Source organism: Macaca thibetana, chromosome 1 (assembly GCF_024542745.1).
Source record: "Macaca thibetana thibetana isolate TM-01 chromosome 1, ASM2454274v1, whole genome shotgun sequence".
In the NCBI taxonomy this organism is placed as follows: Eukaryota; Metazoa; Chordata; class Mammalia; order Primates; family Cercopithecidae; genus Macaca; species Macaca thibetana.
The window spans coordinates 26,475,115-26,498,534 of record NC_065578.1 but is presented as its reverse complement, the minus strand read 5'-3'; the positions used below and the strand labels follow the sequence as shown (position 1 = coordinate 26,498,534).

Here is a 23,420-nt window from a genome sequence, read left to right as displayed (position 1 = left end):
TGGGGTACTTGGGCTGGGAACTCGGCAAGGGGCTTGGACTTTCAGGGGGTCTTGTTAATTGAAATGGCCAGAGGACTATACACTGGATGGGGCCCCGTAGTTTGGTTCATCAAGCTTTCAGTTCTTTGTTCGTGCTATGTCTTGGATAGGAAGTAAGTATTTCCCAGGAAATACACTGATAAGGGCGGGCATTTACATTGCCCTGTGTGAGACAGGTGAAGGGAGGAGCAGGTTGGATGGTCGTCTACCCAGGGCCTATCCAGAGCACCAGCCCTGCTGGCACCCTCATTTCCCTGGGAACTTCATCGATTCTAAGAGGCAGCCTGGTGAGGGCCAGGCCAAGAGTGGCCAGTATGGCATGGTCACACACTCTGCGAGGGCTTCACAGGATGGCCCAAAGTGTCTTCCCTTGACCTCTCAAGGTACCCCCAAAGGCTATTTTCCAACATCTTTGGCCTGAGATAGGCTAGGTGTGGCCAGGAGCATATGGGGTAGGGACCCAGAAGTGGAGAAGGGGTGCTGGGATCCCACTGTCCCTGCAAACCTGCAACCAGTGAGACTATTTTCAGGCAAGGTATTTTGACCCTAGAAAAGCCAGTCCCTTTCCTGAAGCCAAAGGCTTTTCTGAGAGTACAGTTAAAGAGTGTTAAATGTTTCGATACTGTTTTTATCAGGTACTGTGACCTCATTAGTTGGAGTCAGTTTTAGTATTCTCAAGATTGGGTGTTTTAAAAAAGGAAAATAAAATACAGAAAAATGCCCCCAAAATGATCAAAGAGAACAAGGTGGAAGGAGCCATCTTCTTGAAGAACAGCCTGCTCCAGAAATACAGCCGCCACTGGCCCCGCTTTTGGACAATAGATCTGTCACAAAGTTGTCCCAGATGTGGTAGTGGGTGGCAGGGCAGGCTGGGGGCATGCCTGCGCCCCTCACCCTTCACCTTTGCTGCCACTGAAGCTTCCTGGGAGTTTCTCTTCCTGGAGGAGTAGCTGGGCTCCTGGAAAGTCCCATCCGTGCTCTGGGAGGCCATTCAAGGCCAGGGTGACTCAGGGTCCTGAAGTCATGTCAGTGGAAACTTGTTGCCCGCTCTCTGCCAGACCCCAGCTCCCCTGGTGCCTGAAGGTGACAAAGGGCAGCATGCGGGAGTCAGAAGGCCTCCGGGAGGATCATTCCCAGATTGGCCACCAACTTGCCACATGCCCTTGACCAAGCTTTTGTCCTTCTCTGTGCCTCAGTTTCCCTATCTTTTCAAGGAAATTTACTTTGATAATCCCTTAGGCTCTCACAGCTCTGTATGGCAGAGACAGTGAAGCAAACTTTTTTTTTTTTTTTGGCAGTATCTTTTCCTTCCTAATGAAGCCAGGCCAAGATTAAAACGGCCTTCCATTCCCCATGCATCTCATTGCAAGCAGCAGAACCTCAGATCTGAAGCAGGCCAGGGAGAAGCTGCTTAGGGTTTAAAATGTCAAACTGTTGATCCTTCTCACTGGAGGGGAGATGTCTCATGGATAATCCAGAAATGTGAAATAATCCAAAAACCGTTCCTCCCAGGCTCTGGGTGGGAAAATGGACGGGTGTGGGGGCTGGGTGTTTGGGCAGGTCACAGCTCAGTGAAATACATAATGGAACCACCCAGTGAGGCCTGAACGCAGGAGGAACTGGGATGCCATCCAGCCCCACATTCTGGCCCTGCTCCCCACTCAGGGCTGGGAGTTAACTGCGCTGTCCTCAAACCAATGCATTCCATTGTTCTAGAGACATCTGTCCAGCACCCACTAGAAGCCAGGCATTGGGGGCATCACAGTGAACACCACAAATGAGGTACTGGTCCTCAGGGGGCTTCCCATTTAGAGGGAAAGACAGCAAACAGTGGCATTAAGCATGGATGATTCCAGCTATGAGAAGCACTGTGTAAGAGAAAAAAGCTAGAAGCTTGTGAGCGCACACAGCATGCTGACCAGACCTTGAAGCTGAGGCCTGAGGAATGATGGGGCTGGACAACTGGCGGGGAATGGGAAGAACATTCTGGGCAGAGGGAACAGCAGTGTGGAAAGCCTGGAGGCAGGAAGGGGCTCAGCTTTGAGAAACTGCCTGTGGGAACGCAGTAAAGCTAAGTGAGGGGACGAGGCAGGCAAGTCCAGATCACGTGGGGCATTGGAAGGCGTCTGAACTTCATTCCCAGACACACTGGGATCCACTGAAGAGTTCCCTGCTGGAATTCCCCGGGCCACCATGGAGCGGGGCTAGTGTTGAAGCAGGGAGACCAACTGCAGAAGTCCACACACGCAGTGATGGTGGCCCAGACCAAGGTGGTGGGAGGGCTGCCCCCTTTCCCTATCTAAGATGGCACACAGGCTCTAGGGCAACCCCCCAGTGCCAGGGGATGATCAAAATCACCACGGGAATGAGAAAGAGTTGGAGATACAGAGAAAGAGAGTGGTAAGGAAAAAGAGTTCATACAGGGAGTTGCCACTTTCAACAGAGGGCTTAAGCAGAGAGGACAGGGACACACTCATTCACCAATAGCAGTGAGCGGTTTTGACGCCAGGCCCTGGAGAAGCAGTAATTGAGCTTAGTTGCCCAACTTGAGCACCTGTGTGTCCATCCAGTACTGGGTACTGGGGAGACAAAGCAGACATGGCCCCTGTCCTCCAGTTCAGCCTCCACCCCAGGAAACTAAAACAAGTACACAAAGAACCTGAAAACACCTGGTAGAGAGTGGCAGGTGCCCAGAGGCAGTGAGAAACAAAGATTTGCACTAGGCAGCTGGGTGTTGTAATCAGAAGTCAGCCCTATGCTCCCTTGATGAGAAAAGGGACACTTGTGCTGGGCTGTTTATGTAACGCTGCCTCCCTGACCTTTCACAGCAGACTATGAGGTGGGGTGTGTGTCCCCACCACAACCCCCTGCCTCCCGCCCTATCCCACATTAGAGAGAGTTGAGGAAATGGGTACAGCTCTGAACCTTGCCCAGGGGATCCATTAGCAAATAGTGGACCCAAGATTAGAATCCAGTACTGGCCGGGCGCGGTGGCTCAAGCCTGTAATCTCAGCACTTTGGGAGGCCGAGACGGGTGGATCACAAGGTCAGGAGATCGAGACCATCCTGGCTAACCCGGTGAAACCCTGTCTCTACTAAAAAATACAAAAAACTAGCCGGGCGAGGTGGCGGGCGCCTGTAGTCCCAGCTACTCCGGAGGCTGAGGCAGGAGAATGGCGTGAACCCGGGAGGCGGAGCTTGCAGTGAGCTGAGATCCGGCCACTGCACTCCAGCCTGGGTGACAGAGCGAGACCTCGTCTCAAAAAAAAAAAAAGAACCCAGTACTGTCCCTCCTGAGCCTGGGTACTCTGCCGTATGGCTGCCTGTCATCTCCCCATGCCTGATTCCCCATCTGCAAAAGGACAGATTAGATTGAACAATCCCTACAACTTATGTATTTATTTATTTATTTATTTATTTGAGATGGAGTCTCACTGTATCGCCCAGGCTGGAATGCAGTGGCACGATCTCAGCTCACTGCAACCTCTGCCTCCTGGGTTCAAGCGATCCTCCTGCCTCAGCCTCCTGTAGCTGGGATTATGGGGGTGCGCTCCGCGCCCAGCAAATTTGTTTGTATTTTTAGTAGAGACGGGGTTTCACCATGTTGGTCAGGCTGGTCTCGAACTCCTGACCTCGTGATCCACCTGCCTCAGCCTCCCAAAGTGCTGGGATTATAGGTATGAGCCACTGCGCCTGGCCCAGTCCCCACAGCTCTTGCTGGTTCTGATATCTTAAATGGATTTTGAGGTTCTGTGGAAGAAGCTGCACTTGAGCTCAACCTTGAAGAATAGGCAAGGTTTGGACACATGGAGACCGTGAGAAGGGCATTCTGGGCAGAGGGAGCTGTGGGCAAAGGCAGGTCACATCCCAATGTGAATTAGAAGATAAAAGCTCCGAGGAGACAGAATGGGGAATGTGGGGCCCGACTGATCTGAGAGCTGTGGCTGATGGGACAGGGAACAGAACGGGTCAAGCAAGGAGGGGGCCTTGGGCCTGTGCAGACATCTTCTCCCGGCCTCTAGATGGAAAGTAGAGCCAGACAGACTGGCTCCACGTTGGGCCCTGTGGGCTAAAGATCGACCCTGTCAGACACTGGGGACAGGGGTGGGAGGGTACGAAGGGCCCTCCAAGGTGTTCAGGAATCTGGAGTCCCTCTCCCCTCCCTACTCCCTCTCAGGCCTGACCTGAGGCCAAGAGAAATGTCACAGGTCCTCCAAGGTTACTCCAGCTGGGGCCTGACCGGAGCAGGAAGCAGTTTCCAAGGCCACCATCCAGCCGGGGTCAGCAGGCATGCCCGGGCCTGGGCCAGGCCCCAGCTGCTCTGGGCTTTGTCTCTTCGTGTCTTGAAACCTCGAGAGGTCACTTGATCTTGCCTGTGACTCTGAGCAAGAGGCCTTACGTCAGGGCCCAGCCAGTCCTGCCCTGACTCTTCTGGGCACAAGTTCTTCCCCACACTCTCTGAGGCCATCCTCCCTCTGATCCTATCTCTTGCCACTCCTGCAGCCATGTTTAGGCCAGGCCTTGTTCTGAGCCCTCATTTCCTGAAAACGTAATCTCTCCACAACCATGCCGACTCACCCTCCTTCTTTCTTATCTTCCCACGTCCCAGAGCAGGGCCACGGAACTGGAGGGTGGTGGCTGGGAGCCTGCCTGTGGACACAGATAGGCCTCTATGCACAACCCAGTTCCATCCCTTACCAGCCAGGTGACCTGGTGAGTCATGTCACCTGATGAGTCACGTCACCTCTCTGCGTCTCTTGTGAGAATTAAACGAGATTACACGTGAAACCCTTGGCCAGGTCCCTGGTACACAGTGAGCACGTAGTCAGTGGCTGGTGATGGGTAGGTAAATACCCCGCAGAGGCTGAACTCTGGGGCCTCTGACCAGCCTGTGTGAGTCACACACCTCCAACCCTCGCCTCTTGTACCTTCGCGCAGGACCACAGAGCCGGCCCTCCCTCGCCTGTGCCCCTCCTAGGAAGGAGCTTGTATTCTAGTGTGGATTTGGGGCCTTGGGGGAGGCTTTGTGATAGCACCTAGTTCTTTGCTTTAGCAATTGGGCCGAGTCCTCCCTGGGGAACCCAAGGACAAAATGACCTGGCTCAGCTAGAAACCCTGTCATCACAGTTATGCACACCAATCCTCTCCCCCACTGCAAATATGAAAAATATTTTCTCGTGACTGTAATATGTCATGATTTTTCCCCTGGCAGTTGTGCCATCTTTGTCAGCATAACCTTTGCTGCCATAGGGCACTGCGTTTGTGCTGGAAGGCTGGGGGAAGTAGATGAATTCTGTGTTCACACACATGAGCTAGTGACCTGCTTGGGGCCAGGCATTGTATCCAGTTCTGAGGGTATCACTGAGCAAGACAGGCAGTGCCCTGCCCCCACAGGGCTTGCAGCCTTTTACAGGTGTTTGTTTAAAACCTCCTTGCCAGGCGCAGTGGCTCACACCTGTAATCTCAGCACTTTGGGAAGCCGAGGCGGGAGGATCACCTGAGGTGGGGAGTTCGAGACCAGCCTGGCCAACGTGGTGAAACTTCGTCTCTACTAAAAATACGAAAATTAGCCGGGCATGGTGGCAGGTGCCTGTAGTGCCAGCTACTCGGGAGGCTGAGGCAGGAGAACTGCTTGAGCCCGGGAGGCAGAGGTTGCAGTGAGCCAAGATCGCGCCACTGCACTCCAGCCTGGATGACAAGAGCAAAAACTCCGTCTCAAAAAAAATAAATAAATAAATAAAACCTCCACATGGGCTGGGCACAGTGGCTGACGCCTGTAATTCCAGCACTTTTGGAGGCCGAGGCGGGCAGATCACTTGAAGCCAGGAGTTCGAGACCAGCCTGGCCAACATGGTGAAACCCCCTCTCTACTAAAAACACAAAAGTTAGCCAGGTGTGGTGGTGTGTGCCTGTAATCCCAGCTACGTGGGAGGCTGAGGCAGGAGAATTGCTTGGACCTGGGAGCCGGAGGTTTCAGTGAACCACAATCACACCACTGTACTCCAGTCTGGGCAACAGAGCAAGACTCCGTCTCAAAAAAAATAAATAAAAATTTTTTTTAAAAATCCTCCACATGAGCATCACTGTGTAGAGCAGGGCCTGGGACACTCCCACGAGAAGGATCAGGGACCACCCTCTAAAACCATTGTGAGCAGGGCAGGCAGCAGGAGATTCCTGGAGGCAGGAAATGGGTCTTCACAAATTTGAGACTTCAGAGGCTTTAGTTCTAGCTCAGCCACCTGAGTTTCTGGCCCAACTCCCTCCCTGCTCCAGGCATGTACCCCACCCCCAACCCCCCAGTTCATTCTCCCCATATGGCCACCAAAGTGCTGGGGAATTTTTTTTTTAAGCATTTTTAGATGCACAGTGTCTGGAGTCCCTAAAATATTTATTGGATGAATTGATTAAAACACATCTGCTCCTGTGACTCCATTGCTCTACACCTTCTGATTGCATCCTTCCCTCTCCAGCCTCCTTCCTTGCCTACAAAATAAAGGCCCAGCTTCCCAGTATGGTATTCAAGGTATTCCAGGCTTCCGTCCTGGCATCCAACCTTTTTTCCAGCCCCGATCTTCCTCACACACACCCTCCCTTAACAGCCAGGAGCATGTGTGGAAACAGGAGGGAGCACTGGGAGGGCTGGCTCCCAAAGGTGCCCTGTGCTTTTGCTGTTCCTGGCCTGGGTGGCCCTTTCCTACCCCATCTCCCACCTGTCAGTTCCTATCTTTCACTCAGACATCACTTCCTCCAAGAAGCATTCCAGAGTCCTTCTCAGGCCCAATTAATCTCTCACCCTTTCTGCATCCGTGACAGCCCTTCCTGGGAATGCCCTCCTTGCCACGCCATCAACTCCTTTAGGGCGATTACTCATCTCTGGGCACCGTCCTCCCCTCCCCCACCCAGTGTCTCATCATGCCTGGGACATCTCAGGTTTTTTGTTTTTTTTTAAACTTGAGTTGAAGAAAAGCATGTAGAATAGGGAGAATTCTAAGAGGAAAGGTTAAGCCCTGGGGAACGGGATGGGACAATTTCACCCTGTCATCAGGAAGTGCTCCTAATAGAAGGGCAGGGACCAGTTCAAATTTTCAGGGCTCACTGGGCCTGTGGATGTCTCCAAGCACAATCCCTCCGGTTTACACAGAGGGAAGGGTCCTCGCCTGAGGACTCAGAGCCACCTGGTCATTGAAGCACGGAAGGTAGAGCCAGGAAGGGCCCCTGGGGATTGCCTGGTTCCATGGTTCTTGCTCTTTCCTCAGCCTCCACTTCAGTTGCGTGTCCGACACAAACCTGTCAGGAACACCTGTCTTTACATATGGCATCTCCAGCCGCAGGGTAGAGGGGCAGAGAGAGATGGAGGAGGTGAGGCTAGCCTCCTCCCAGGACAGGTAAGGAATGTGAGGCTCTGAGAGCTGGTGGAGACACAGGGTCACACAAGGCTGGGGAACCCCATTTGGTCCTACTGCCCCACAGCTGCGGAGACAGGGAAAGAACCTTAAGGAGGGAATGGCTGGCAGAGCTAGAGTTTAAGGAGCACCTCTGGTCAGTAGTGGACACACATTTGAAAAAATTCTCAGGCCAGGAGCAGTGACTCACGCCTATAATCCCAGCACTTTGGGAGGCCCAGGTGGGTGGATCACAAGGTCAGGAGTTCGAGACCAGCCTGACCAACATGGTGAAACCCTGTCTCTACTAAAACTACAAAAATTAGCTGGGTGTGGTGGCGCGCACCTGTAATCCCAGCCTCATCGATAATTCAGTGAATTCCAGGTCCACCTCTCTAACGGTATTTCTGCATACCAGTTGTGAGCTGAGCCCCCAGGAAGCAGTATCCTCTCCACATGGAGGTGACTCAGAGGCCTGGCTGCCTTAAAATGTTACAGGGATGGATCAGGCTTTGAGCCTCTGTGGTTTGCCCCTGACTCTTTGTCTTTGGGGCACCATCCCAGTGCCTGAAGATCTCTCCCATCACCTGTTCAACTCCCTTATTTTATAGAATAGAAACTCAGGCTGCCACGGTGGCTCACACCTGTAATCCCAGCACTTTGGGAGGCCAAGGCAGGTGGATTGCTTGAGTTCAGGAGTTTGAGTCTAGCCTGCACAACATAATGAAACCTTGTCTCTACAAAAACTAAAATAAAGTAATTAGCCATGTATGGTGATGTGTGCCTCTAGTCCCAGCTACTCAAGAGGTTGAGATGGGAGGATCGCTTGGGCCTGGGAGGTGGAAGTAGCAGTGAGCCATGATTGTGCCACTGCACTCTACCTTGGGTGATAGAGTGAAAACCTGTCTCAAAAAAAAAAAAAAACTGAAGCCCAGAGAGGGAAGGGACTTACTCTGGGTCACACAGGAAATCAGTCTCTCAAATTCACATGGACTTTTTCCTTTTTTTGAGACAGTCTTGCTCTGTCACCCAGGCTAGAGCGGAGTGGTGCGATCTCAGCCCACTGCAACCTCCACCTCCCGGGTTCAAGCAATTCTCATGCCTTGGCCTCCCAAGTAGCTGGGATTACAGGGTGTGTGCCGCCACACCTGGCTAGTTTTGTGTGTGTGTGTGTGTGTTGGTTTTTTGTTTTTGTTTTTGTTTTTGTTTTTGTTTTGACAGGGAGTCTCACTTTGTCACCTAAGCTGGAGTGCAGTGGCATGATCTCGGCTCACTGTAACCTCTGCCTTCCGGGTTCACGCCATTCTCCTGCCTCAGCCTCCTGAGTAGCTGGGACTACAGGCACCCACTAACACGCCCGGCTAATTTTTTGTATTTATAGTAGAAACGGGTTTCACCGTGTTAGCCAGGATGGTCTTGATCTCCTGACCTCATGATCTGCCCACCTCAGCCTCCCAAAGTGCTGGGATTACAGGTGTGAGCCACCGCGCCCGGCCCAGTTTTTGTATTTTTTCTGTAGAGATGGGGTTTCACCATGTTGGCCAGACTGGTCTCGAACTCCTGACCTCAAGAGATCCACCCACCTCGGCCTCCCAAAGTGCTGGGATTGCAGGCGTTAACCACCTTGCCCGGCCTGATGCACTCTTTTTGCCTTCTGCTCTACTGCCTTGTTTGACATTGGACCCTTTCAAGAGAGTAGAGACCAGATAGTAGAGGTTAGACCTTAACTCATGTCCTGGCAGCCAGTGGGCATGAATACATGTTTGCTGGTTGCTTAAATGAAAGCACCAATATAGATTCCTTTTTGGAGGAGAGCAGCCCTCTCTGGACAACCTGATTTATATGTGCTCTGCAGCACTTTGAATCTCTGCTCAGCTGTCCCTCAGTGCTGCCAGTGCCCCCCCCCGACAGGCAGAGACCACTTAATGCCCTGGCACCTCAGATGGTGAAACCACCGGAGCGTGAGGACTCAGAGGAATGTGACTCTGCAGTTGTGTGTCACAGAGGCACTAGAAGGTGAAGTCTGCGTAACAGTGGTTGGTGTGCTGGGGGCTGGTGCGTGCTAGTGCTGGGTGTGCAGCAGTACCACATACAGGTTCCTGCCCTGGAGGAGCCAGGTCGGGATGACAAGGGTACCGTAGCTATGGTAACAGGGTGGTATAAGGAGGTGTTCTGAAGGTGTGCAAGGCCCGAGCTGGACCTTGACATGCTGACCAGACTCAGGTCAGTCCCTGCTCTGTCATTCAGTCAGCGCATGTCTCAGCCCCAGCATGTGCTGGGCAGTGTTGAGTAGTGGTTGAAGAGCCACAGTCTCTCCTGCCATGACCAGGTTAGCTGCCTCCCCAGGACCTTCCGTGGCACAGCCACTATCTCCCTGCATGGTAATTACCTGGTTTGGGGTCTGCTTTGCTTTCCCCTCTATCTGCGAGCCTCTCAAGGACAGGAACCAGATCGGTCTTGGTCTCTGCTTTGTCCCCAGTGCCTAGCACTGGGCTGCGTGTTAGTGTCTGGTCCTGCTTTGTGGAGAGCTGAACCTGGTGAGGTCAGAGTTCCACACAGCCACAGCATTCTCCTCCCACCTCCATGAGAACCCTGGGGCTTTTGGGCTTTGATTCCCCCCTCCCCCACTCCCTCCCATCCTGAAGATTCTGCCAAAGTCTCTGGCTGGCCAAGTCCTGAAAGCTGGGGAGGGTAGTGGGAGGAGGAAGGTGAGACGCGATGGGCGGCTTAGCAGAGGGTGAGAAAGCCTCCTGCTGCCTGGCCGCAGGCACCGCGGGAATGGTTCTGGCAGGAGCCGCCTGCTGGGCTGAGATCACCATGGAGACCTGGCTTAGAGAGGGTCACTGGCAGTGGCTAAGGGCCGGGGGTGGGGGTGGGGGTGCAGGGATTTATGCAGAGGCTCCCAGCCTGCCCCAGGGCCCTTGGAGGGAGCAGAGGAGGCTGGCATTGGACAATATCAGTTTGCCAGTGGTTTGGAGCAGCCCATCCTAAAGTCCCCTTCCCTTGTCACCCAACACCCCAACAGAGGTTCTTTAGCTTGGCAACTGTTCTTCAACCGCAATAGAGCTGTCCTCTGGATAGATGCCCCCAGCCCTCTGGTTCAAGCAGTTACCCCAGATAAAATCCTTCTGCTCCCTAATACACACCCCTCTTGTCTCTGCAGCCTGTTTACCGCCTGACTATGGAGAGCTTGCATTCATCCCAACAGCAGCCCCTGCCCCAAGAGCTGCTTTTCTACCTATCACCCCATTGCAGCACAGCTGTCACCCTCCCAGGCACACCGCTCGCCCCTACGGCTAGTATTCCATCCTCCTGTAACTGCAGGCGACCTGACAGCTTAACAAAGATGCAGCTCTTCTCCTCTCCCATGCCTCTGCCTGCCACCTGGTCTGATCCACCAGAACGGGGTGCTGCCCTGCCTCTGCAGGAGCCCACCTGGTTCCCCTGGACCTTGGGGTAGTCCTGGCAAGTCCAGCCTCAGGACAAAAGTCGTCCCTGGGGCTGACTGCCCAGCAGACAGCAGCCGAGGCTGAGCAGAATTTAAATGTGGCTCTGGTAGAAAGGAAAGCCAAGAAAGTACAAGGGAGGAAAGGCTTTCTGTCGCTGCCTGGCTCCTGCTGGTGTGGGGGAGGACTGATGGGCTCCTAAGGAACCTGAGGAGGCCGCTTCAGCATCCTCACCTCGCCCCTTAATTCGGATGGAGTTGGTTGCACACTGAGGGTGGGAGATGTGTGTGTGTCTCGGGGCTCTGAGAGGAGGACAGAAGTCTGAAAGGACCAGGCTAATGACTGGAGCTCTTAGGAAGTCCCGAGCCCAACCCTGTCCTTCAGGGGACCTTCTCACTCACCCTAGCAGAGCTGTGAATCCAGGGGGTCTAGCCAAGCTGGGGGTCTGGGTAGGGAAGTCAGATCCCCAGGGCCCCGCAAGCATAATGAGAACTGTCTGGGAAAAAGGGGTACTTCCAATCTCGAGTGTCTGGCGATGGGAGGAACTGGGAGCTTGGGAGTGTCTGAGCTTCAGGAAGGCAGGGTTAAGCCAAACACAGATGGCATTGTGTTGGGCAGTTTCTGTTCCTTCACTGAGAAAGACTTCCTCCTCACCTCACCTCTCTAAGGAACAAAATGGCATTGGTAAGAAGAGGATTGGATTTAGAAGAAATAAAAGCAGTGGTTCACACCTGTGCTGTGTGCTGAGACCCTGCCCTCCCCATGATGTCATTCCTCAGAACAGCCTAAGTTGGAGGAATTACTAAACTCATCATGACATGAGGAGGCAGGTTTGGAGAGCCCAACTGCCCCAGAAAAATAATAATGAATAGTAATCAGTATAATTTATTATGCACTTAAGGACCAGGCTTCCTCTGCCCTATATCACTGAGTCCTCCCAACAAACCAGTGGGGTAGTTCAGTTATCTTCTTTTTACAGATGGGCAAACTGAGGCTCACAGAAGTCCAACAACATGCCCAAGGTCATAGCGCTATTAAAGGGTAGCGCTGGTATTTGAACTCAGCTGTGTCTGATTCCAGAGCCCAAGCTCTTAACAAATTCCACTGCCTGGAACCCCAGCTCCTCAACCAGCACCTGCTTCACCCTGTGGTTTGGGGCTTGGACATGCATGTTTTACAGATGGGTAAACTGGGCTCAGAGAAGGCAGGTCTGAGTTTTCAGGAGAAAGAACAATGGGTAGCTTTCCCGGACAAATCCTAGGAGGAGCTGGGTGAGGGTCTCCCTCTTCACTTCCCTGATCTCAGAGCAGTCGATGCCTGCCGCTCACTCCTGCCTCTTCTCTTGTGTTTCTTTGCAGCTTTCAGAAAACCAACGCCAAGATCCCTCCCAGCGTCCACATCGTCCTTTGGCAGGAGCGCCTGCCCCTATGCCTCCCACCCTGCCCCCCTGCCTCCCACCCTGCCCCCTACGCCCCTTGCAGACCCATCTCCCTCCACCCCCTCCCGCCCATCTCCTCCACGCAGAAGCCGAAGGTGAGCCCTTTCTGCACAAAACCAGCAATTGTAAATACTTTTTAAAAATGTACAAAACTTAAAAACAAAACACAGTTTTAGAAAAAGACAAAAAAAAAAAAGAGAGAGAGAGCGAGAGAGCGAGCGTGTGCAAGAGGTTGCGAGCGGGGCCCCGAGGTGTCCAGAGCCCCTGCAAGTATGCACTGAGAAATTTATCTACAGGTCGTTTGACAAAAATGAACAATATCCTATTTATTGTATATACTGTTTTATTATAAATCGTGGATTGTATATTGCATTCTGTAAACCTGCTGTGGTCCCGTGGTGTGCAAATTCGCATGGTGGGGGGGAGGGAGAAGAACCTCTTGCGGGAGCTTTTTTTTTCTTTCTTATTTTTCACTCTTTTGGGTTTTCTCTTCTGTTGTTGTTGTTGTTGTTTTCTGTTGGCAGGACACACCCAAAGATCCAAGTTTGTATTAAAAAGAAATGAAAAAAAGCAAAAAAAAAAAAAAAAAAAAAAAAAACCAACCTTGTGTCTTGTGAAAGGGGGAGTGAGGGTGGAGGGCCATGGAAGGGACACCGCTGGGTTTTGTCACCAGCTACTGGTTCTCCAGAGGAGTTGAAATACCTGCATGTGTTGCCGGCCACTGAGTTCTCCCTTCTGCCTGAGATCTTGGTCACCCTTGGATCTGGGTTCCCCCCCATTTCACTCCAGGCCCTGGGTCTCCCCTGCCTCTGAGCTCCCCACTCTGCTACCAAGGACATCCTGGCCCTTGATCATGCATTCAGTCCCAGGTCCAGGGATTCTACCTCTTGGACCTTCATTTTGTCCTAGGTCCTGGGTCTCCCCTGACTCTGAGACCCTATATTCTATCCAAGTCCAAGGTCTCCCCAAATCCTGGATTTCCTCTCCCTGAGGAACCTCCATCATGGGCCAGAGTTTGGGGCTCCTGCTTGTGGATCCCCTTATTCCATCCAAGGTCCATGGTGTACTTTGGAGTCCCTTTGTGTGTCCTGTGTATTCATGGCTTTTGGGCCTCACAGTTCTACTTTGGTTCAGGGACACCTCTCTTGGCGACACTCATCCCATCGTAAGTCCAGGAACCCTCATGGGGCCTCCCTTTCTCACTAAGAATGGAGTACCCCCTGTCTGTGTATCTCCCATTTGCCCCGGGTCATCAGTCTTCTCTGCCTCCAGGCCCTTCATTTTACCCCAATATACCCACATCTGCTTATGCAGAACCTGGGATATCATCAGGCCAGTCACCCCAGTGTTGCTCTGCCCTCCCCTTTCTGTCTACCCTGAACTCCAAATGTTTCCTCCCAGCTTTGGTAAACTGTGGAAGAAGAAAACTAACCGTGTGCCTGCGTCCGGTGGGCTGGAAGAGCTGAGCTGTTTCCTGATCCCTGACTTTGGGGACTTCTTGGGTGCCCTTGCCCAAATGGTGCCCACTTTGGCCTCCCTGGTCTTTGGGAAGCAGTTTTTCCCATAGACCCATTTTATGTTTAAGTTCTGCTGAGTGTGGCTTCATGTCCCTCCTCAGTGAAGCTCAGGGAGACGTCAAGGGGTAGTACCATGGCGCCTGCCCTCCCTGACCCAACCAGCTAGGCCCTGGCCTCAGGAGAGTCAGAGGAGCCCGTGGTCTGAGGAGGAAACACACCTGGGCACACCTGTCTGGAAGAAGAGGCAGGAGGACTCAGGCCACAGTCCCCTGAAACTGTAGCCTCTGTGCTGGATGTAAAAGGCTCATCCACCCACCAAGCCCCCTCCTTGCATCCCCCAGACTCAGAGATGAAGACATTACCCTACACTTCCTGACTGCTGACGGGGAAGACAACACTACACTCAAGCTAACGATGCAGTATGGAGCTGGAAGTGGGGGCAAGAAGCAGTGAGACTCCCTGAGAGTTAGGGAGGAGGGCTTCTCCCAGGAGAAAGTGTTTATGGAGCCAGGCCTAAGGTGCTGGGAGGGAGTTCCTGGAGGAGGAAGAGGATGTGCAAAGGCCCAGAGATTCGAAAGGCTGACAGGAGGCAAGAGCCACATGCAGTTAGCTCTGTTGGGCACACCCTGTGTTGAGGGAGGGGAGAGGGCTTTGGCAAGGTCGCTCTGGGTAGGGTGGAGCCTGATTGCAGCGGGTAGGGAGCATCAGAGAAAGCAGTGGGTGAGGCTGAGATGGGCCAACCCAAGAGAAGCCTGTGTTCAGCCCCAAGAGTCACCTGCAGGGAGAAAATGCCTGTGTGTAGCAGCTGCTGAGGAAGCAGAAGAGACTCGAGGCTCTCCAGGTGGGGCAGGCTGGGCCCAGTTGGCGTTAGGAGAACCAGAGTGGGGCCTGGTGAGTCCAGCTGAGGGCTCAGAGAGGTGGCGGCCCAAAGGAGGTTTCGGGGAGGGGAGGGGACAATGGTGGATTGCTCAGTGGAAGGGACTGGGGCTCAACATGAGATAGGAGAGGAACTTGAGAGGGAGAGGAAGGGCAGTGAAGGGTTGTGGGCCCCAGGGCTGTGGAACTGGGGCAGAGAGACAAGACCCAGGAAGGAAATGGGAGTTTGACGAGGTGATTATGGCACAGTGAAGGAGCCCCTTAACTCAAGGGAAGATGAGAGTTCACTATGAAAAGAGGCGCATAGCGAGAGGGAAGGGATGGGAGGAAGGCTTGGTGAGAACAGGAGCTCCAGGAGATGGGAAGGGAGGGGCAGGAAGGGAATGGGCGCTCAGGGAAAGGAGAGGTTTCAGCCTAGGGTCTGCTGCTTAGGAAGGGGTGAGGCGGGCCGTGGTGTACTTTGGAGACCAGACTCAGGAGATGGACCAGGGCCTCTGGGATGGAACGTTCTCTGTGCCCTTAGACAAGGGCAGCAGACACCCTGCACAGTGTATGGTGCAGGTTTGGGGCACGCTCTGTTTTGATCTGTTCTTTTCAGAGGTCGGGGCCCTACCGCCACCACAGTGCCACACCTGATCCCAGAATGCATCAAGGCAATGTGGTTCTCAGATACGTGGGTTTCGCCATCATTTATTAAACACTTCCCTGAGGTGTTTATTCTTCGAACAATCCTTGAGGTAGAGAAAGATGCTCACTTGGTTTACAAATGAGAAGACAGGTTCCCAGACACAGAGTAAGGGCCTGGTCCAAAGCTCACATGGAAAGTGGCAGAAGTAGGTTGGCCTAGGCTTTAAGCCCTTCCTTTGTTTTTCCCCCCTTTTTGTATTTTTCTTTTATTTCTGCTTTTTAGAGATGGCGTCTTGCCATGTTTCCCAGGCTGGTCTCAAACCCCTGACCTCAAGCAATTCTCCCAGCTCGGCCTCCCAAAGTGCTGGGATTACAGGTGTGAGCCACCATGCCCAACCTTTTCTTCTTTAAAATTTTTTCCCTTTTTCTTCTTTTTTTTTTTTTTTTCTGATACGGAGTCTTGCTCTGTCGCCCAGGCTATAGTGCAGTGGCAAAATCTTGGCTCACTGCAACCTCCACCTCACAGGTTGAAGCAATTCTCCTGCCTCAGCCTCCCAAGTAGCTGGGATTACAGGTGCCTGCCACCACGTCCAGCTAATTTTTGTGTTTTTAGTAGAGACAGGGTTTCACCATGCTGGCCAGGCTAGTCTTGAACTCCTGACCTCGTGATCCGCCCGCCTCGGCCTCCCAAAGTGCTAGGATTACAGGCGTGAGCCACTGCACCTGGCCTCCCTTGCTTTTCACAGTTTTGGGCGGGGGGGAATCTGCTTATAAAATCCAAAAATCCATTCTATAATTTAAAATTTTTAATAATAGATATATGGCACTTATATATACCAGCTGTTCCAAACACTTTGTGTATATATTAATGCGTTTGGTCTCCACCAGAATCCTATGAGGCTTCTTTTTAATGATTATTATCCCCATTTTACAGACAGGAGACTCAAGTGCAGAGAGAATTTATGAAGACCACTCAGTGAGTACGTTCAAACCAGAACTTGCTAAGTGGTGACACCAGAGTACAGACCAAGCAGTCTGGCTCAGAAGTCTGTGCTTCACTGTACAGTTAAAAGTGAAAATCCCTGGGCATGGTGGCACACGCTTGTGGTTCCAGCTCCTCGGGAGGCTAAGGCAGGAGAATCGCTTGACCCGGAAGGCACAGGTTGCAGTGAGCCGAGATGGCGCCACAAAAGTGAAAATCCTCTCTACTCCCATCCCGGGCTATAACCCCTGTGTCAACACTTGTTAGTCTCTTCATGTACATAAGGGGTTCTAGATCCTAGAACGGAATTGCCTGGAGAGCTTCAAAATGCCGATGCCCAAGTCTTACCCAAAAATATTCCGATTTTATGGGTCTGGGGTGGGGCCTGGGCATGGGGATTTGTGAAGGCTTCTTGGGTGGTTCCAATGCACAGCCAACTGGATAACCTCTAATTGAGCTGTTGAGCTGAGTGTCACACACACCTGTATTTAGTGTACTGTCCTAGGTGTGCATATGATGCCTTCTTGTATGTACACTGTCGTATCCATTCGTGTTTTTCACTCCGAGTGGCTGTCAATTACTGTGGGTTCTCTGAGAGACCTGGTGTGAACACATTCATTCAAACATTTCTTAAGCACCTTCCAGGCACCGTCGAAGGCACTTAGGGAATCAACAGTGAGCAGGACAGTCAGGGGCCCTGCCTTTGAGTGTCTAGTCTGATTGAATTGACATATTTAGTTACGAGTTTTTCCCTGTGAATGGCAGGGGTTCGAGCCCCTCGAGGGTTGCTGAGTGGGGGAAGGGGTGGACATCTGACCCGCAGAGCTTAGGATGGGCAGAGACTTTCTGGTGGGGCTGTGTGTGCTGGGTCTTCTGGCCCTTTGTGGATGGGATTGAGAGAGGGAGGCCCAGGACATGTTTCTGGACTTGAATGAGTGTGGCTGGCTGTGTGGCAGGTGTGTAAAGGTGTGCATGATTTGGGCCTGTGAAAATGTGAACAGTGGTGGTGGGCAGAGGAGGTGTTTAATGAGGGACGGCTGTGTACAAGGTAAGCACTAGCCCAGTGCGTCACACAGATGCGCACATGCATGTACACGTGTCCACACACACACAGCCAGCTGTGAGGAGGAGGCTGGCTTCCAGTCCCAGGGCCAGGAGAACTCTGCTTTGGGTATGTGGGGGAGGCACAGCTGGGGCTGGAAAGAGTGGGAGGGAGGGAGAGAGGAAGGGAGGCTGGGGAGCTGCATCCTTGATCTCTTCTGTTTCTGCAGTTCCGGACGCCGTGCTCTGGGTCTCTGTGTGCCTCTGAGTCTCCCTCTCTCTAATGTCCGGATCTTGGCATCTCTGTGCCTCTCTTCTCCGTCTTGGGCTTTGAGGCTGATCACGTGACTGGATCTCCACCTCTCCAGCCTACTTGGCTGTGTCTCCCTCCATGTCTCTGTCTCTGCCTCCATTTTTGCCTCTGCCTCTGCCTCCCTGTCCTTCCCTGTCCTTGCCAGGTTGGGGGAGGGGGACCCAGTGCTCAGGGAGCAGGTGTCGGCTCACTCAGGCAGCAGGGAGTGAAGCCGAGGAGGGCAAAGAGCCAGCAGCCCCTGGACACACAGCCACACTCCAGGAGACGTGGGGCACTCACAGGAACACACAGTGCCATGCGTGGAGAGAGGGGCTCCTGGGGGCACTTACAGGGACATACACGTACAAAAGTCCACACACAGCCACACCCAAAACACGCATGGATGCCAGACACAGATATCCACGGGCCACACACACAGACACAAAGGCGCACACACAGGTACTCATTCAGACACACACGGACATCCAGAGTCGCAGACACACCCAGGGCGTTCCTCCTGGGGAAAACCCAGAGCCATGGACGCGGACACGGACACACACACCCCTCGGGCGCGTACAGACACACAGAGGCACAGGTACGCTCGGTTAACAGTGGCAGTCACACTTAAGCACTTGGGGCTAAGGAGGCAGATGAGCACAGACAGGCACAGACCCTCCAGGACAAGCGGAGACCGACATAAAGGCACGGAAGGCCCGCCGAGAGACCCACTGAGGGGCACACCCAGGCACGGGTAGAACGTCCTCGAGGACACACTCCTCCCTCGGGCCTCACTCCGGAGCACCTGGGGACACGCCCATGGGCGGCTGCACGGGCGTCAGGACGCCCCAGCGCACCTGGCGCCCCCGGCGCTCCCCTAGGCTCCCGGGCCGAGTGTGCGTGCGTGCCCGTGCGCGCCGCCACCTGTGGGAGGAGAGGTGCGCGCTGCGCCCGGGGCTGCCAGGCTAGCGCGGCGCGGGGGGAGCTGTTGCCATGGCGCGCGGAGCGCGGCCGCATACTAATGGGGCGGCCACGGGCGCTGCCCCCACAACTGCCCCCTTGCCTGCCGGGCTCGCTCCTCCAACTCCTTCCTCCGGCTCCAGCCAAGTCACCCCGGGGGCTGGTGGCCTCGGCCCACGCACCCCCTCGGAGGGCCTGATCCCCTTGCCGAAGGCCTGGGGGCCCTCGCCTCCCCTTTCCCGGCAGAGAAGTCCCAGGCCGGGCAAAGGGCGACGCTGGGGCGGGCAAGGGCGAGGGCCGGGGCGCTGCGGGGGCTGCCTGGCCTGGGCTCAGGCACCAAGCGGGCACGGCAGCTGGGAGCGCAGGTGCTGCCCTGGAAATGGGGTGGCTGTCCTGGAGGGGGCGGGACAGGGGAAATAAAGGGGGAATTTAACCCTTCCTTCCCCCAGGCTTGGCTGGGGAAGGGAGAGGCCTTGACCAAGCCCTGTGCCATCTGCCTCCAGCATCTCTCCAGTCCTGGTTGTGGCTGCTCTGAGGGTCCCCATCCCTCAGGACCTGCTCCTCATCACTCCCGGCCCTAAAGTGACTGGTGAAGTTAGGGGTGTGTGAAGTGCCCCAGGACTAGGTGGAGGGGGTGGTGGCACGTGAAGGGTTAACACCTTCTCATACCTTAATTCCAGTCCCGGAGCTACGCTGACCCCCTACCCCCTCAGTCCCGCTGTGTTAATTGGCGCGGAGGGGCGAGGCCTATCCTGGCTTGGGGGGAGCCAACAGAGGGTTTGCAGGTAGAGCCAGTGGGAGGGGGCCTAATGGAGGGGGGAGCCAGGCGGTTGCCTAGCAACCCCACAGCTGTCTGTTGACCTAGAAGAAGCTGCGCCGTCTTGACACAGCTGGTGTTTACATGTAACCGAGGCTCTGGCTTAGCGCTTGCTTGGAGGAAAGCTGAGGTAGGGCCCTCGTGGCAGCCTGGCCCTGGCCCCCGGCTGTCGTGGGCTCCCTGCCTGCCTGCCCTCTTTGCTTCAGCTCCCACCTGAAGTCCAACGGAGAAAGAGTGGGAGAGCAGATCTCAGGGCTGCAGGCTTTGGGGCTGGAGAAAGTTGCTGTACACACACACACACACACACACGCACACACACAATGCCTAAGGCCTTCCACACAGAAATGGTGGGAGACTAGGAAAAGCAGAGGCAGATTCCAACCCACATGGAAAACACCAACATACAGAGGGACACATGGCCCTACAGACCTGCAAAATCAAACTGACCTAGGCACACAACACAGGCACGGAGGTGCCATAGACATAACGACAGCCAGGAAGACAGACATACAGACACACAGAAACATGGTAATTGAAACACTGACACACAGATGCACCCACATACACCTCCATACACAGGACAGGCACTGACCATCGGACAGAGACACACGCTCGAGCACACTGACACACAAACAGAAACCCCCATGGTGACATCGGCAATTCCCGCATGAATGCAGAGTCCATCCCGGCTAGTGTCTGCAGGCCTGCACAATGAAAGGCAGAAACCCACATCCAGAGTCATCCATGTGCACACACAAGAACACAGAGAAGGCCGGGTGTGGTGGCTCATACCTGTAATCCCAGTGCTTTGGGAGGCCAAGGCAGGCAGATCACCTGAGGTCAGGAGATCGAGACCATCCTGGCTAACGTGGTGAAACCCTGTCGCTACCAAAAATACAAAAAATTAGCCAGGTGTGGTGGCACACGCCTGTAGTCCCAACTCTCGGTAGGCTGAGGCAGGAGAATAACTTGAACCCGAGAGGTGGAGGTTGCAGTGAGCAGAGATTGTGCCACTGCACTCCAGCCTGGGCGACAGAGCAAGACTCCATTTAATTAAAAAAAAAAAAAAAAAAAACAGAGAAACACACAACACATCCAACTTGTACTGATTGACCACAGTGCCCAAGGCGGGCAGTCGCTGACACCACTGATGCAGGCAGGAGCCCGACATGTGGAGAGGCACAGGCCCCCAGAGGACCCACGGGCCCTGACATGTCCCACCTGCACCCACACAAGTACCCATAGCACAAACACGTGCCAGCCTAGGGTGTGGTGTGGGCAGAGCTGAGACTCCTCCCTACCCACAAGCTCTTCATCGCAGCAGATCTGCCCTGGGGTCAGAGGGCCCTAGTGGCCCCAGAACCAGAGCCCAGTGAAGCCCTGTCTGGCCTGGGCTGCATCCGTAACCCTCAGGCTTAGGAAGGAGACAGCACTAGTCTTTTCCCTGGGAGCCCCTGGTCTGAAGCAGACAGAGCTGTGTCCCCTGGAGTCCCTAGATGGGCAGAAGAGGCAAAGACCTGCCCCGTGGAGCTCCAGTCTGATGGGGGCCATATCTCCTTGCCAGGTAGACAGACACACAGACACACAAGCTCCTGGGGGGTTCTTGAGGGCTTCCTGAAAGAGGTGAGCCTGTAGCCTGGCTTTGGAGCCCAAGAGGAAAGGGGGAAGGGTGTGTACTGAGGAGGGCCTCCCTTCCTTCCCCTGTACCCCGCCCCCTCATCCAGCAGTTCCTCCTCCCCCTAGGGCCCGAGGGGCCGGCTGGGGCCCCACAGTCCCATCAGCTCGAGCAGTGAGCAGAAGGAGGAGAGCAGATATTTTTAGCTTCTCTGCCACTGACATTTCGCAGCAGGCGACCTGGGGTGAAGCTGAGTGAGTGCTGAAGGCTGGGAGAAGTCGACAGCGCCTTCCCAACCCCATGTACAAGCACACACAACTGTGCACGCACACAGACGTGGCCCAGCTTCAGGTACACAGTCACACACCTAGACACACATGCACCTGTGCACGCACTTGGTTCATAGGCCACTTATGCTAGAAACCTCACATATCCGGACACAAAAATGTATCCATTCACACATCCAGACACACACGCACGATTCATACGCATAACACACTTCCCACACCCTGCCAAGCATGCACACTCTTATTCATCATTCATTGGAGAAATACGTATCCAGTGCCTACTAAGTATTGAGCCCTATTCTGGACACTAGGAATACAGTTAGCAAAATAGATAAAAATTTCAGTCCTCATAGAGTTTACATTCTGACAGGGGAAGTTCAACAATAAACAAAAAATAAAGTATAGCCTTAAGAATCACAAATAGGCCGGGCGCGGTGGCTCAAGCCTGTAATCCCAGCACTTTGGGAGGCCGAGACGGGCGGATCACGAGGTCAGGAGATCGAGACCATCCTGGCGAACACGGTGAAACCCCGTCTCTACTAAAAAAATACAAAAAACTAGCCGGGCGAGGTGGCGGGCGCCTGTAGTCCCAGCTACACAGGAGGCTGAGGCAGGAGAATGGCGTAAACCCGGGAGGCGGAGCTTGCAGTGAGCTGAGATCCGGCCACTGCACTCCAGCCCCGGCGACAGAGCGAGACTCTGTCTCAAAAAAAAAAAAAAAAAAAAAAAAGAATCACAAATATAGGCCGGGCACGGTGGCTTGCACCTGTAATCCCAGCACTTTGGGAGGTCGCAGCGGACAGATCACTTGAGGCCAGTAGTTCGAGACCAGCCTGGGCAACATGGCAAAACCCCGTCTCTACTAAAAATACAAAAATTAGCCGGGCGTGGTGGCACACACCTATAATTCCAGCTACTCAGGAGGCTGAGGCACAAGAGTTGCTTAAACTCAGGAGGCAGAGGTTGCAGTGAGCCAGGATCCTGCCACTGCACTCCAGCCTGGGTGACAAGAGTGAAACTCCATCTCAAAAAGAACCACACATATAACCTAATCCCCCAAAATACACAACCGCACATGTGAACAGCTTCCTAATATTCACTACTCCACAAATACACACGACTGCACATACAACCTACAGGCAAGACTCATACAGATAACTCCACACATATACCTCAAGGTAATTACAAACACGTGTACACATCTACACATATATGCAATTACACATTTAACATATAAATACGCAATTCAAACACATGATACACATTCATCCAGACACACAACACACACAACTGTACAGAGCTATACAGTTCACCTGCCTACGTACACAGGATACAGCCCTCGCAAGAACATGTAAGGCAGGTTCACACAAATCTTTCCACGCATACACAACCACTCCCTGCCGGTCACAGACACACATTCCTGCAGTCCTTCCCCTCCCGGCTGAAGTCCCAGCTTGTTCATAGCTGTCCACACAGAGTCCCAGCATACTCACAACCTCACGCACACTCTCAACAACCCTGCTCCAAAGAGACTACACACCCTAAGTCAATGCATGCCCAGGTTCATGCCCGCTCAGTACCCGCAATCCCCTCCCTCCTTTTCCCATGAGGGCAGTTCGGTCACTGTACCCCACACCTGCACCCTGAATACTGCTCCCAGGACTCCAACCCAGCTGCCCCCAGGGTTTGGGGGTTGGGCTCAGACCCTGGAGGAGCCCTGATATCCCCTTCCCAAGGCCCCAAGAGGCAGGACTCAGAGTCTCTGAGCTCAGAGCTCGCCCCTGTGCCCAGGCTGGAGGTAGAGGTAAAGGGGAGCCTGGGCTTCTCAGCTCTGCCGCCAGTGCCCTCCCCTAGCTCTTCTCTCTTCCTTCCTCTCGTCTCAAATTTCTTTCTTTCTGTTTCTCTGTCTCCCCATCCCACCCCTACCTCTCCAATAGCCCTTGACCAAAAACCAAGCTCTCTTCTCTTCCATATTCTGCCAGAGGGTATTGAAGCCCTGTGACAAACAGATGGACTAACAGGCAGACAGACATATCACCTGGGCAACAACAGCAACACAAAAAGAGGTCATTGTCATATCCCGAAGACCTGGGAGGGAGAAAGA

General features: G+C 53.7%; 2 protein-coding genes across 8 annotated transcripts in view; both read left to right on the top strand.

Moving 5' to 3' along the window:
• Positions 1-12,862, top strand: part of AHDC1 (AT-hook DNA binding motif containing 1) — a 70,749-nt gene extending 57,887 nt beyond the window's left edge. For all 7 annotated transcript variants that reach the window (XM_050794359.1, XM_050794367.1, XM_050794343.1 and 4 more), the window contains one exon: positions 12,226-12,862. The gene's annotated coding sequence lies outside the window, so the exon portion shown is untranslated. The remainder of the gene's footprint in view (positions 1-12,225) is intronic.
• FCN3 (ficolin 3) overlaps positions 11,291-23,420 on the top strand; it is a 176,512-nt gene continuing 164,382 nt past the window's right edge. Inside the window, exon 1 of the mRNA XM_050795887.1 lies at positions 11,291-11,294. The gene's annotated coding sequence lies outside the window, so the exon portion shown is untranslated. The remainder of the gene's footprint in view (positions 11,295-23,420) is intronic.